Here is a 16,461-nt window from a genome sequence, read left to right as displayed (position 1 = left end):
AAGCTGTGGTACATCATAGAAAGGCATCTAATTAGGAAAAAAAATTACCTGTCAAGCCACAAAGAGACGGGGATGGATGTAAAACACATCTTGGTAACTGAGGGGCGCACGCAGGTCTGCAGAGGCTGCGTGCTGAGAGGTTCTAAGGGGGTCTGGGAGAGAAAGCTGCAGAGACGGTGGTAAGATCCAGGGTTTCCAGGGCTTCAGAGGAGGGATTAGAAACACACGGAAATGCTCACCCGGGTGGCGAAACTTCCTGCATACGGAATGTGGCCACAGGACGCTTTGTTTGTCAAGGCCCGTGGAATGTGTTAGCTCGTGGCCTGCGAGGCTGCAGCGCTGCGCCGGCTTCTTGGGCGGACGTTGGACCTGAACTTGAACCTGGTGCAGCGCCTCTCCCCCGAACCAGCGCCCCTGCCTGCAGTGGGAGACGCAGGTCAGGGGAGGACTGGCCTTCGTGTCCAGGACAGGAGAGACATCAGGGATGTGAGCGAGGGGGGCCCTGACAGCCGCGGAGGCCGGGTCAGCACAGGGGTGGCCGGGTCACCGGGCAGCGGCTTCAGGGGAGAAGCGGAGGGCCGAGGGGCCGAGGGGCCGAGGGGCGGAGGGGACACGGTCAGCCCGGGAACCGGGTCCGCTCCCAGCCCACACGCATCGCTCCATCAGCTCGGCTGCCCTGGGCCCTGCTTCTCTAAAACTCCTCTGCAGCTGTGATACGGTAACTGTCATTTGACATCATGTTCACGAGAAAATATTTTTTGAGAAATGTTTGTTGTTTTCTGTATCACCAAAAGTGTCTCACGGTGGCCTAAAGATTTTCTTTGAATCTTTTCCACAAACAGACACAAATCTAGTCTTGGGAGGCTGCCAATACTGTCTTGGCCTGGGCAGTACTGTCCAGCCTGAGTTTTCAGGGGACAGGCGGAGTCACCCGGACTAACACAGCCTGGATTAATCTGCCAGAAAGAAAGCAGCCCGCGGCCTCCCAGAACTGCCCTGGGGCTGACCATGGGGGAGAAACACAGGCAGCGCAAGTGCTTCCCAAGTGTAGCTGAGCTTTCTCAACCATGAGAGAAACTCTAAAACGGGCAGAATGTTGCTAAAAACGTGTTCCGATTGATTGAGTTTTCTGAAATGTTTATAGAGACCCTGTGCATTTTGGCACAGTAGTAAATGCTGGAGTCACCAAGAAAAATTATAGTTTCTTCCTTCAAACTCCAGTAGAAACAGACAGTAAACAACCAAAACAAAGGTCAGTTTCTGCCTCAGAACTAGCTCTAGAAAGTTTCTAGAGGCAGCTCCTTGCTATGGGCGCCCTGGCAGGGAGCTCCATCTGCGTCCCCATGGGAAGCTGATTCGGTCAGACCCGGCCAGCGAGGGTGTGGCCAGTGCAGCCCAGTCATGTTGCCCAGGATGTGAAGTCGTAGGAGGCTCAAGGCCAACCTCGCCTGCATTCCATGTCCATGATGGGCAAATAGTCACCAAAAGAAGAATTAGAGATACCTTACCAGTGAAGCCAGGGACCCTAAAATCACAAATGTGCCAGAGAGGACTGGGAACGTGAGGAAGCACGCTGTTGGCAAATGGGCCGAGGGGACAGACCTCAGGAAGACCAACTGAAGTACCAGGACAGATGCCTGCAACAGGCCAAAGCACACAGAAGCAGCAGTAGCATTAACTGTACCCATCATGCTAGTAAGTATTTATATTATGGGAACCTTGTTCTGGCAATAAAAAAATGCCCAGGGACAGCGGGCCCGCAGCGCGAGGGGGATCCTGCTGTGGCGGCTGCTGGCACTCAGGCCACCAGGGTCTATTTTCAGTTCTAATGGAAAGCAAATCTAGCTTTAAATGTCAGCAGGATAAGTATCTATAAAATGTAAGTAGGCAGAGATGTATACTTAAGGTGATAGCGCAATGTTAGGAAAGCACCCAGCCATCGTTTTTTAAAATAGCAAATGTTAATTTCTTTTCCTGATTGTCCATTGTCGGAAGAAAGTGTTTTAAGAATGGAAACAGTCACCCTCAAGTGAATTTTTTTACCCGGCACATGCGGCCCTCTTCCTTTCTTCACCTGTGACCCTGACGCTTTATGGGGCTTCTGTCAGGACTCTCTGGTGTGACACTTTGCAGTCACACGGAGTGGGCTTTGCACATGGTGAGGTGAGTGCACACAGCAGCACCTGAGGTGGGGCGTTCCCTGCGTGAGTTATGACAAATGACACCCTCTCCAGAGCAACAGCTTTGCACGTTTGGCCAGCATAGCTCCGTTTCAGACGTTCTCACTTCCATTCTTGGCTCTCCGGGTCCTTCAGTTACTTCTACGTGGGCTTTTATTTATTTATTTATTTATTTATTTATTTATTTGTAGAGACAGAGTCTCACTTTATGGCCCACAGTAGAGTGCCATGGCCTCCCACAGCTCGCAGCAACCTCCAACTCCTGGGCTTAAGCGATTCTCCTGCCTCAACCTCCCGAGTAGCTGGGACTACAGGCGCCCACCACAACGCCCGGCTATTTTTTTTGGTTGCAGTTCGGCCGGGGCCGGGTTTGAACCTGCCACCCTTGGTATGTGGGGCCGGCGCCTTACCGACTGAGCCACAGGTGCCGCCCTCTACGTGGGCTTTTAAATGAAGGAGGGAGAAAGCAGGAAAGCTCACAGAAGTATCGATGCCTGTCTGCTCTGTGGTTTTGAGTAAGGAGGACTGGAGTCAGGAGTCAGGAAAGCACTGGCACAAGGGCTCAGTCCTCGTCACCCAAGCCGGTCGCCATCCGAATGCTCTTTTAGCCTCCTAAAGAAGTGCATTGCTCTTCTGGGCTTCTCTACGATGTTTTATTTGAAGAAAAGGTCTAGCTATGGAGTATCACTTGAGAACTTTAGGTATAGTTTTGCATTTATAGGGCACTAGAAAGAGTTCTTTTTCCTTTGTGGGGAATAGTGCTCTAGAAATTGTGTTTATTTGAATAATGAAAGTACAGTGTTTAAGAATGAGAAAAAAGGCTACTTGGATTCTAATAATTAGAGAGTAGACTGGGATGGAGAAAAGAAGACTCCATCTATTAGCAACCCGTCTGTGTGTAGATTCTCCTAGAAGAAATATAGCGTAATATGGCCCCGACACCTAACAGAATAATTAGAAACCAGAGCAACTCTGAGGCCTAACTGCCTAAGCCTAAGTGCCTCCAAATGTTGGCTTAGTCTTTGAGAACCCATCTTGGAAACATCTTTATAGGCCATCTGCATGGTGCATCCAAGCCCTAAAATTCCTTTATTTTCATAACATATGAAAGTATACTCAAATATTCTTGTCCATTTAATGTCATATTTAAGTTTAATTTAATGTCTCAGTATGTACACAATATCATTTTCAGTATTAGCACTTTTGAAACATAAAAGATAACAATGTGTTTTATGATTCTTACTAAAGCCACACACAAGTCTTTGGACTGCCAGGATATAGAACTCAAAAACACGTTGACAGTTTATTAGAAGAATAGATTTAGTGACTTCAGTCCTAAGCTTTGGCAGCCAGGTTCTTCACCTTCTAACAAACCGCGTATGGTTCCCTCTGGGAATAATGCTTGCCTAGGTCAAGGTCAGAGAGAACATTGATCTACCTGCATCACATATGCTGACTTGCACTCTTTCTGAAGGTGTATTTAATCCATTTTACTAGTTTAATACTTATTCCCACCTTGTTCTGAACAAATAAAAGGGCAATGTGACAGTCGTGGGTCTCTTTGCCAACCTGGATCATTGCCTAGCTGCCCTTCCCAGGACTCTACAGCTCACAGGCCTATGTGACTGCCATTCTCATCTTGATGAGAAGTTACTGCGCCCTTATCTAATAAAGTAGGTTTTTGAAAAACTGAAGTATACTTCTCATTTCTATGAACAGTGCTTATGAAAGGAATAAGATAAATTCAATGTGGTTATTTAAATTGGATATTAATGGAAAGATGCATCCAAATACTCCCTAACCACGATGAAACACTGAAGTATGTGGTGATCCTTATTATCCTCCCCATAAAAGGAGATTTTTAAAAATTGACTTTCTTTTCTAGAACAGAGTAAGAATATCCAGAAGGCTTAATACCAAAGAACAACATCACTTCCTAGAGATTTTGAGAAATGACTGTTTTTTCATGATACTTTTTTGTAAAGTCATGGTCTTACTTGAATTTAGGTAGAGCAATCTTTTCCTTTTGCTGGGGTCACTTCTCTGGCAGTCTCAACATTCTGGAGCGCAGTCTAGATGCAGAAATAAAAGGAAACAGTGTGAGAAGCCCAGTGAGCATTTACATCAACAGTAAGGAAAGGTGCACGCAGAGCCACTTCCTTGACAATTTCTAGAAAAAGCTCAAATCTCTGTGCATGTTCAAGAGGGGAAACAGGATAATAGTTTCCAAATAGCTAGTGTGACAAGATTGAGTTTTATAGAACACACTTAGGGAAAATTTATTTTTAAAAAGTACAAGAGGATAGTTGGTAGTCTGCCCAGATTTCATTTGCTAATAGTTGCCTTTTGGATCTAAAGTGCTAGCAGTGCAGCCTTTAGAATGAGACTCCAAGTTAAATCAGTGATAATACTTAAACGCATTCATCGTGAGGATAGTCTATTGATCTGAAGCCAAGAAGTGAGGACTTTTTTTATGAGACTCAGCCATTAACACAGTTTTATGGCAGGGTGGGGGACTGAACCTGTAAGAGGCAGAGTGATTCAAGACATGAGCCACACGTTGCTAATTCTAGGGGCTGGAATGGTGTTTCTGCCTTTGCCATTTAATTTTTGATGACTCTCTTTATGTTATTCACCCTCTCATGAACTCAACTGTAGTTTGAAAATACTTTACTACCTTCATACAGTGATAGCTAGGTGAAATGTCCAAATTTAATAGGGCAGTGGTTATCAAGAGTCCCAGGGGCGTCCAGCCGGGTGCAGAGTTACTTGTGTAGCTTATTGAAAATATATGTATCTGAATCAGGAGACACAATCCAATTCTGAATTTGGTTCAGATTTGCATAGAAGCCTGTAAATATGCATTTTAATGAGTCTCCCCCAAATGTGAAGTGTAATAAAGTTGGAAACAAACTATAATGAAACCTTGTGAGATAATAGGAATGATTCTTAGATGGTCCCGACATACTCTGATTGTGAGCAGAGCTTGTACTAAAAGGGATTTCACTCCTGCATTGAGGTTCCATCAGCCACAAAGGCAAAGAGGCATTGCGGCCATAATCTCGCCAAGTCAATTAATTCCGAGTTAATCATATTAAGGAGATTAGCTTGGGTGTCCAGGCTCCATCAGATAGGAGCTCTTACAAAGGGTCAGAGATTCAGACTGGGACAGATTCTCTTGCTGTTGTGTTGAGAGGGACACAAGCCAATGTCCTTTCAAAGGCAGTGGTCAGGGACTCAGAGCAAACTTTGGCCAGCACCCAAGAGAGTGGGGCCCTCAGTCCTACAGATATAAAGGGCAGAACTTTGCCAACAACCTAAACAGGCGTGGGAAAAACCCCCTGCTCCAGATGGGAAAGCAGCCGGGCTGATACCTCGATTGCAGCCTGTGAGACCCTGAGCAAAGAGCCAACTGATTCATTTTATGCCCACACTTCTGACCTATGGACACTGAGAAAACACATGAGTGCTGCTTTAAACCATTACATTTGTGGCATTTTAAAAACACAGCTGCAGATAACCAACATGTGAGACAAGACTTACGTCTCACTCTCTTATGACTGTCTCCCAACATCTTAGCACAGTGCGTGTGTGTGATTCAGGATTTTATTTTTTAATTTATAAGTTGCAGAATCCAGCTGCCCTTCCACCATTGTCCTCCTTTCGAATTTAAGTTTTTTGCTTCCTTAGTTACAGAACATAAACCAATAATTTTAGCCTAATCCCATTTCCGCTATTCATTTTTCTATATCTGTGTAACTTTTATTTCTGAAATAGTAAATATACATTAAAGCTTTCCATAAAAGAATGAGTCTTTGTTCTACAGGACCAATGTTGAGATGTGAAAACAGAAACATTCCTTACAGAACTGCGTGCCGTCCCCACTGAGCCGGGTCCACACTGGTTTCTGTGGAAACAGGTGAGCGGCTGTTAAACCTGGAGTTCAGAGCCAGAGTGACCACACTCACACTTCATGTGGAAACGGTGCTGAGTACGAAGAGCCAAAGAAGGGAAAAGAAACTCCATGGCTAGAGGCCTCAGCTGCATCTCCTGTTCACATGTTGACCAGCCTCAACCCTACAATTACCCATTTATTTTTACGCTTGAACTTCTGCAAAGAATTGAATGTAACAGTGTCAGGGAAATGAAGAGACCAAATAAAAACTAAAGCAAAGCAACAGACAGTCCAAAGAGGGTTCACTGCAGCTGGGGAAGTAAAGAGCAGCCCACAGAAGGCAGGTCGATGATTCGCTGTGTAACAGGGAGATGGAAGGAAGGAGGGATATAAAGTTTCTTTCCAACCAGGATGTCTGAGGCAGGACAGAAACCCCAGGCTCTCCCACCACGATCCTCAGGTTCTGAGCTCCCCACTGGTTGTGAGTGTTCCCCTTCCCTTTCTGAGTCTTCACATATTTTTCTACATGTCATGGCCAAGATTTCCAGTTGCACTTAGGTGGGAGTAAGACACAGACCTGCTTTGACTTCAGTTTGCTCAGAAGCAGAAATCAGCTTCCCTTATTGATAAAGGAATTGAACTGGAAAAATTTAACGTGAAACTTAAGAGTAGACACATGATTTTTAAAATACATCCTCCACTTCAGTGATTCAGGCTGTGTTTTTTAATATAGATATACCCATACTATCTGTGTGCCCTATAATGGCCTTTCAGGAAATAAATTCTTATCCACTGAGAAACCTGAAACACAAGTATCACTAAGGAAAACAAATTCCACCATAAATGACAAGTACAGAAAAGTTGAAGGAAGAATGAAATGAATAAAATGTGAAGTATTTTGGAACACTGTTCATTTACGTAAAAATTTACAACAGTCACTTTCTAGCCTATTATTTAATGGGATGAACCTTCCTCAAAATACTACTTGAGTTTTATCATAAACTTTATAAAAAAAAAAAAATCAACATGATTCTTCTGGAGAACAAGTTTTATTGTGTTTTCAAAACCAATTTTTTTTCTATTTCATGAACAATATGAGTCTCACAAGTCAGAGCTCTGTTTAAAAGGAATGTCATGATTTGAAAAATGACATCCGCCTTGACATTACAAAAAGAGCAAACAAGCCTTACCCTACTGGCGTTAGGAGAACCGCACCCTGCTAGAGTTAACGAAGATATTTCTGTGTCCTCAAAACATCACAGGCTTTTGTTACAGAATAAAATGTCTTCTAACTGAATTTCAAGCTCAAATTAAACTCCCTGTCCGCAGCTGTAAATGTGCCTACTGCAGCCTGCTGAAAATACAGAGGTCAGGATTTATTAGCAGGGAGAAGTCTGTGTTAGTGTTTTTATTTAAGAATATTTTAAAAAATAAATAATAATTGTATAATATTTACAGAAAAATGTTAAGCTGTTCAATAATATGTTCTTGACCTCATTACATTTCAGAATGAGTTTTGCCAGGTCATTCTGCCGTGGCAGCAAGCTGATTTATCAGCGTCAGCTCAGGATGATAGACAGATATAAATGGACCATGCACATTTTTCAAAATGACTATGGAGATTGTAGGAACAATCACAACTGTTAAGTCCCCTAGAAAGAGCACCCAGCCACATATCCCGAAGTCTCTGCTGGACTTGGTCAGCTCTGAACAACGGTGTGCAGCAGCAGTGGAAATGTGCCCCGTCCCCGTTGTGGGGTGAGACTCTGATCCCAGAGCACCACTCCACTCTCCCTAGACCTTCAGAGCTGGTCATACGAGTCAGCCTAAAACAGAGGGCGGGATGATGACAGCTCATGCCGAGTGGAGACCAGCTGTCCCATCTGAGGCTGTGGCCATTTGAGAGTCTAGGTAAGATCAGCGGATTTGCTTACCTGGCCTGTGCTGACCACAGAAGCAAGAAAAGGTAAAAACGAGAGCCTCTCAGCGATCCACAGACTCATGAGCAATAATAACTATCATTTTAAATTACTAAAATTTGGGTAGTTTTGTTAGCCAGTGAACACTAGATAACATAGTGATAGAACTGGAATAATTATGCCTGCAATTGCATGCTTACAAGACAAGGTCATGGGTCTGATATGTTTCTAAGTCATTTCCCTTGGACTGTTCAACCAGTTTTCATGTGTGGACGTGTCAGCACAGTGTCCCCCACTGTGGGTGTTGACGTCTACCAATGTCGAGGCATGATAGATTTTCACACAATTATTGCCAAAATCAAAAGCCATGGTGGCTTCACTGTAGCCACATCAACTCAGCCCGTGTTCCCTGGACTTACTGCAGGGAGAGCAGTTTGGTGGTTCCTCACAGCGGGAAACCCACGGCTTCACGTGTGAAAAGCCACAGCAGGAGCCTGTGCTGGTCTCCAAAACAATGTGTTAAGTAAAAGCAACTCTCTGAGAATACGCATTTTATAATACAATTCTCATTGAGAAAATACCAGAAAATTAAACATCATATTCTTCAGAAATACTTTCAAAAAGCCAGGTAAGTGGGTTACAGTTCTGGAATAAGATGGGGTACACTCACTTCTCCCTGCAAACAACTAAATACTCTGAAAATAATTCAAAAGGCAAGCTTTTATTATTATTTTTTTTGGGCCGGGTCTGGGTTTGAACCTGCCACCTCCAGCATATAGGACTGGTGCCCTACCCCTTTGAGCCACAGGTGCCACCCTCAAAAGGCAACCTTGGTAAGAGCCCTTGTAACCTAAACTATACTAAACTAAATATGGTGCCTGCTAAGACAGATTTAAACAGGATCAAGACTCTTCTAACATAATATACAAAATATCCAATATCTGCGTATAATCAAGAATAACTCAGGGTACCAATAGCCATTGATACTACAGTCAGGAAAGACAAGCAATTGACATCAGCACAAAAGTAGATCGGATGGTAAAATATCTGAAACGAATTTTAAAATAGCAATCACAACAATTATGAATTCTCTTGAAAATTTTTAAAATTGAAAATACGAGCAAAGAAACTCTGCAACCAACATACAATAGCAAAATGTTTTAAAAGCACTGAATGAACTTAATATGAGAAAGGAAATAGAGGTTATGATCAGTGAACTTAAGATAGATGAATAAAATGCCATAAGCTGAACAATAGAAAGAAAACAGAGTAATAAAAATTAACATCTACTCAAGGACTTAGAGAACAATAACAAAGGATCTAATTTGTGTATCATTGGGGTTCCATGTGGAAAGGAGAAAGAAGGGGACTAAAATTTTTTTTGTTCCCAGAAGTAATGGTTGAAAACTTCCTATGTTTGCCACATAAACTTAGAGATTTAAGAAGCTGAGCAAACCCCCAAAGAGTACACCAGAAGAAACCCACATAAACATGCACGGTAATTAAAATTTTGAAAACTAAAGACAGAAGAATAAAACAGAGGAACAGAGAGAGAAAAAAAAAGCACTAATTCTAGAGAAACATTAAATCAAGTGCCAGATTTCTCATCTAAAATTACAGAAGCCAGAAAGAAAGGACACATTTCCAATCACTGACGGAGAAACGCGACCATCATGTACAGTTCTGTACTTGGAGAAGCCGCCCTTCACGCACGAAGGTGGAAGAAAAAATGTCCTCAAATGGGGAAAATTGAGGAAATAAAACTGAGGGAAAAAAAATAAGAAAAAAACTAGAATAATTTGTTGTTGGCGAAACCACCTGGAAAGAATGGCTAAAATCAAGCTCTCCAAACAAAAGGAAAGGCATAGCTGAAGAATGTTGGAACATTTGCAAAGAAAAGAAAAACAGTGGGAAAGATTTTAACAGGTAAATGTAACTGAATACCTTTCCCTTCGTTATATCTGACGGTTGAATGAAAAATTATAACAGCAGCTGATCCGGTGGCCTGTTATGGAGGAAAGATAAGTCTTGTACGCATCCTCGAGAAAGTGGACGTCCCTCATCACTGAATATGGTTACCTTCGAAGGATTCCCCTGGGGAAGCAGTCTGATGTGCAGACTACATAATTTTCTATGTATTAATAGAAAATCCCAGGAAATATACAAAATAAAAAAAAACACTAAAACTAAAAAATAGGTTTAGTAAAGTACAAAGATACAAAGTAAACGAACAAACATGAAGACTTTTCTATATACTGACATCACACAAGCAGAATGCAATACCACTTGCTATCACCCCAAAGAAAGACATTTAGATATAAAAATAACAAATATGTACAGGACAAGAAGCACTTAAATTGAGGACATAGCTATATATATTAATTAATAGACTCGACATAGCAAAAAATGTCAGTTCTCCCCAAATTAATCGACTGCTTAAATGAAATTCCTATCAAAATCTTAGAAAGACATTTTGTAGGCAGGGATAAGCTTTTCTAAAATTTATTTGAAAATTATTAAAGACTCTAAAATGCAAAAACGTTTTGATTCAGAAGAATGGAAAAGCTCACTCTCTTTCTTTTATAACATACTACTCATGAAGTAATTAAGAGAGTCTGTTGCTGGGAGAGGGATGAACAGGGAGATCAACAGGACAGATAAAAGAATCCACCCATAAACTTATGCAAATATACCCAATGAATGTTTGGCAAAAGAGCTAAAGCAGTTCAATGGAGAAAAGATGAAAGAAAGTTGGCACAAAACTCACATTCAAAAAAAAATACTCAAAATGAATTACAGACATTAATATAAAAATTAAAACTATCGCACTTTTATGAAAATGGTATAGGACAAAAACTTCAGAATCTCCAATTAAGCAAATATTTATTACACCAAAAGTGTAATCCATAAAATAAAAAACTAACAAGCAAGAGATCTCATCAAAATAAATAACTTTTGCACTGCCAAAGACCCTATTAATGTGATTAGAAAACAGATTACTCACTCTGGAAATATTCGCAAATTGCATACCTGAAAATGGACTTGAATCTATAATACATAAATGTAAAAACTCTCAAAATTCAACATTACACAACAACAATAAATGCTAAAAATCCATTTAGACTATAGCCAGAAATCATGAACAGAAATTTTACTGAAGAGGTTATACAGATGGTCACCGAGTCTACAAAGAGACTTATGATACCATCAGCTGCCCAGTAATGCCCTGACCACCGCGATGCCACTGCACACCTATCAAGGGGTGGGGACAGTGCTGGCAACAATTTGGAAAAACTGAATCACTTACATTGCTGGAATGTACAATGGTACAACTCCTCTGGAAAATAATTTGGCAGTTTCTTTTAAAAAGTAAAAATAGACTTACAATATGACCTAGCAATTGAACTCCTGGACATTGATTCCAGAGAAATGAAAATGTATTTTCACTCCAAAACTTGTGCACGGATATTTATAATAGCTTTACCTATTATAGCTCAAATTGGCAACAAACAAAATAGTCTTCGATGAGTGAGTGGTTAAATCTGTGAGATATCTGTGCCATGGGGTATACCGAGAAATAAAGAAGAACAAACTCCGGATACACACAGCAACTTGGGTGAAACTCCAGGGGAAAATGCCAATGTCAATGCACTCACCCTCCGTGACTGCATTGTGTGACACTCCTGAAGTGCCACAGTCTTAGACATGGAGAGCGGATCAGCGGCTTGCCAGGGTTTAGGGATGGGTGGGTGCATCCATGAATATAAGAAAGAAGTCTTTTGGGATGACACAGTGAATTATTGTGTTTGTATAAAAGTCACACAACCCTAACTCATAAAATCACACACACACAGGGTGTTAAATTTGGGTGAAGCTGGGTGAAGAGTATATGGGACCTCCCTGTATATCTCTTTCCAATTTCCTGAAAATTATAACTATTAAAAATTTTAAGTTATGGGCGGCAGGCATCTGTGGCTCAAAGGAGTAGGGTGCCGGCCCCGTATACCTGGAGGTGGTGGGTTCAAACATGGCCCTGGCCAAAAAATTGCAAAAAAAAAAATTAAGTTATTTTTAGGAAGCAAAAAAGTAATGAATGTGAAGTTTAGTGAGTGTTAGCCATTAAAGGAAGATAGAACAGGTAAGTACAAGGGTTACAAAAAAATGTGTGAATTCCTAGTTCCTATTCTGTTTCTTAAATTGGGGGAAAGATTCACAGGTTCCTGTGGCTTCAATAAGCTTTATTTACAAATATATATATATGGGTATATATATACACACACATACATACTTGTGTGCACACAAATGTGAAATATAAATTTTTGCCTATGCCAACTATTATATTAAAATAATTTAAACATAAGACTAAATGCACATTCACACTTTATTTCAGGTACAGATTTTGTCTATTTTATTGTCACAGAAAGACCCAGATTATTCCTCGAAAGGCAAAAGTATAAGGAACCAAATGGCCTGATCTTGACAGTAAATCTATAATTTTTAGTCATATCTACATTTAATTGTTTTTATGTTAACAATGTAAAATGGTATGGGTTTGCATAAAACACATACAACAATAGAATTAATAGTTGCTAGGTTATATTGTAAGTTACAAATCTAACACTTCCTAACAATGCATAGAATTTCAAAGAAATTGGGAAATATTAATTCTAGAAAATTGGTTAATAAATGCTAGCTTGTTTAGGTTTTAAGACACAAATTTAAAACATTATTAAATTTATTTTTACATTTCAATAAGTGGAATAAATAAAGTACATGAAATAGCCACATAATATCAAATTATAAGTTAAAATTTAGATGCTTTCATTCAGTAGACATTTATGTTATAACACTGCAACAACAACAAAAAAAAATAGCCGGGCGTTGTGGCGGGCGCCTGTAGTCCCAGCTACAGCTACTCGGGAGGCTGAGGCAAGAGAATCGCGTAAGCCCAAGAATTAGAGGTTGCTGTGAGCCATGTGACGCCATGGCACTCTACCGAGGGTGGTACAGTGAGACTCTGTCTCTACAAAAAAAAAAAAAAAACATTTATCAAAGTAATTTTTCAATCTTTAGAAAAATTTATAATTGATATTTAAACTAATGGCTTTTCTGCTCTTAAAAAAAAAACCTAACTGAAATAGAATTACTTCTTACAAGAATCAAGACTGTTATATATGATCACTGTCTGAAGATATCAGTGTGATCTGAAAGAATGTGGTAAGAAAACTTTTACATACATAAGACTGAGGGGCCTGCAGAAAAAAATTAGTTTAGAATCAGACTCTTTTGCTTACTCTATTTCAAAGATATTTTACTTAGCATAACTGGAGGACTTCTAAATTACAACCTGCCTTTAGCCACAAATAGCAATGCCCATTTGTTATACACCAAATATATATATGGATAGATAGAGAGAAACACATGTTGAATTTTTTAGAAAATGCTAAGGTTTTCCAATACTGAGTTTCTGTTACATTCTGAAAATTACAGTTGTGAATCACTGAAAAAAGGAAAATAAACATGGCAAAAAATACTGGAATCAATTTCAAAGCAGATAATAAGCAGAGCAAGGTAGTTGAGTGTCCCTGGCTGGGGATGAAAACTGCCACGTAAGCTTAATTGCTTCGCTTAGTTAAATTAGGCTATATTAAGTCAAACGTACTCTTCCCGGACATGGAAGCTCTACCTGGGGATGGGTGCAAACAGCAAACATCAGTATACAGGGCACGGAAGGACTCCGGGATGCATTTTGACAAGTACCCATTTTTTAGACCTTGCTTTAAATAAATCATAACTTTTGAAAATGATCCCTGCACATCCATACGTCAGTTTGCTAAAGCCTCATCCCCAAGGCTGACTGCATTGTGATGTAGAGAGCTAATCTTTCCACTCAGGCAACTTGCTAGAAAGATGAATGGGAGTCTTTGGCTGGGGATAGATGCTAACTTTTAAGTTAAATTGACTTCACTTAATTAAATTTAGCAATATTAAGCCAAGTGCATTCATTTCAGTAAACAAAGCTGTACTTGTGAAGCTCATCAAAAGCAGAACATAGCATTTATCTATCCAAAATAGTGTACGCACTTGGCACAAAGTTAAAAAAATTAAAATTAAAAATGATTGCTTTTCCAAGGAGAAAATGAAAAGCTTAGTTTTTATGGGTTAAAGTTGCCATTTTCTTAAACCACACACAGATGAGATAAGCTAAAAGCAAATTTTAATACCTGTCAATAAGGGATGACTCATTCTTAGAACAGAATGTTAGAGTAATTTTAAGAATGAATTTTATCCCCTGGTGTTTTATGGTTATACCATTTCACATAGCCAAGGAGCATAATAATAAGATGTTAGCAATAGAATTAACAGTTGGGGATTATATTTATTTTCCAAATGTCTTCCAAACAGTTGACATAAGGATTATATACTATAATTATTATTTTATTAAATCATAGCTGTGTAAATTAATGCAATCATGGGGCACCATACACTGGTTTTATTTACAATTTGACATATTTTCATTACACTATATGTTTTGAAAGGTTGTTTTACTCACACATTTACTATCTTTGAGTATTTTCCAGGGACCCTACATTGCTCCAGATCTGTGAATACAGCAGAGAAAGCAAACAACGAAATATATAAATGAAATGTATATTATGACATACAACATGTATGCACCAAAAGAATTGCAGCCAAATATTCCTTAGTGACGTAGAACACGCCCATGTGTGGTCTATTTAAAAACCCTATCTACTTTACATATCTCTTGATTTTACAGAACTAAACCGTCAATTCAGTGAGAATGTCTGAGAGTTAACTTGACAAGAACCAGAAAAGGGGTTTGCCATGTCATCTGCTTACATGCCTGTCAATGAAGACTTGCATGTTGTTTAGGAAAAAGGACTTCCTTCCAGAACTTAGTCCCCGTGCAGAACATGCTCATGAGCAAAGTTCACTGTACCAGGGTCACACCAGCCAGGGCAAAACATCTGAATAGCACGGAGTAGTATTTTATTTTCCTTAGCCATTTGAGGCGTGCATGTGAAAAAACAGTTTTCTGTTCATTTTTATTTATGACCATATTTTAAGCATACTTAGTAAGCCCCTGGTGCCATAGAGCACAAAAAACAATCTGTGTATTTTTTATTACAGTCTCTGCGATCAAGAGACAAGTTAAAATGAAAGGAAAGGCAAATGTAAAAGGTAGATAAAGCCCACAGATCTAAACAGGTCTGTTCAAAATCTGTAGTGCTAATGGTGGTGATTGTAAAGGTGTAATCATTAACTTGGCACGGTAGGGTCCAACGTGAGTGGCATTTTTTAGTTTTTAAAATTTGTCATTTTGCATTTTGGTTTTTAAACGATCATAACCTCAATCTGGTGGTATAAAGCAAACTAATTTTATGAGAAATACCCTAAGAGAATCTTGTAATACTTTTTCTATAAGAAACTTGCACTTGTAACTAGAAGATCCAAGTTTCAGAAGACATTACATTTTGGAATACTCAGAAGAGGCATTAAAAGGGACGCAGAGAAATCATTATCTAACCTACACAATGATTAGTATTGTATAGGTTAGGTATTTGTCAAAATTTCAAAAGAAGGAATATGGGACCTCATTGCTGCCTGCCAGGGAGGGGGGACAGCTGGCCAGGCTGGGGACACTTGCTCTGTGCTCCCTGCTGGCGCGACTGTAAGGAGCTGCTCGGCCGGAGGGGACTGCGGGGCAGCGAGTGGGTGGCTCAGCCTCTGACGAGACCAGGACCCTGCAGCGCGCAGCTGGAGGTGGAGGCAGGCCGAGGGAAGGACGGAAGACACGAAGCGGAAAGCAGCCCAACTCTAGGTTGCTCAGTCCCCTCTATTTGCCCGGTCAGTGAAATCTCCCCAAGCGTTTCAGAGGCGCTGATTTGCGGGGTGAGAGGCAGCTGTGAAGGCGGCGTCTCCACTGGGGGCTAGGGCCAGGGCAGGTGGCAGGAACAGACCCACGTGACTGCACAATTTTAAGGGAGTAACCAGGCTGACATCAGGAAGATGGAAGGGTTTGTTTTCGCACAGGTGGTACAAATGCCCCTTCGCATCTGCTTGCTAGATGAGCCAGCACCTCAGAGGCCCTGGGCGGGTGAGAGGGGCGATGGAGGGGGCGGCCCTGCAGGTGACAGGTGCCTCCGGCCAACCCCAGGCCTCAGGGGTGCGCTCTGGGTCAGCCCTGCCTGCCCCTGGCTCCGCGGCATCCCAGCCTTAGGCTGTTCTCTGAGCTCCCCTGTCAAGAACCCAGCAATTATGAATTGGGCTGCAATAAACATTCTGGTACAAATATCTTTGTTATGACGTGATTTTTGGTCTTCTGGGTATATGCCCAGTAGAGGGATTACAGGATTGAATGGCAGATCTATTTTTAGATCTCTAAGTGTTCTCCATATCTCTTTCCAAAAGGAATGTATTAATTTGCATTCCCACCAGCAGTGCA

At 40.9% G+C, this 16,461-nt stretch overlaps 1 protein-coding gene across 3 annotated transcripts in view; it reads right to left on the bottom strand.

Annotated features, from left to right (window-relative positions):
* The window catches only part of SNTG1 (syntrophin gamma 1), a 703,177-nt gene that overhangs the window by 449,962 nt on the left and 236,754 nt on the right, over positions 1–16,461 (bottom strand). The window contains exon 1 of one of the 3 annotated variants that reach the window (XM_053558929.1): positions 4,178–4,254. The exons of the other annotated variants lie outside the window; for them this stretch is intronic. The gene's annotated coding sequence lies outside the window, so the exon portion shown is untranslated. Of the gene's footprint in view, positions 1–4,177; positions 4,255–16,461 lie in introns of those variants that run through there. 3 annotated transcript variants of the gene reach the window in all.

The sequence above is a fragment of the Nycticebus coucang genome, chromosome 13, assembly GCF_027406575.1.
Source record: "Nycticebus coucang isolate mNycCou1 chromosome 13, mNycCou1.pri, whole genome shotgun sequence".
Taxonomy (NCBI): domain Eukaryota; kingdom Metazoa; phylum Chordata; class Mammalia; order Primates; family Lorisidae; genus Nycticebus; species Nycticebus coucang.
This window is presented reverse-complemented; position numbering and strand designations above follow the sequence as displayed.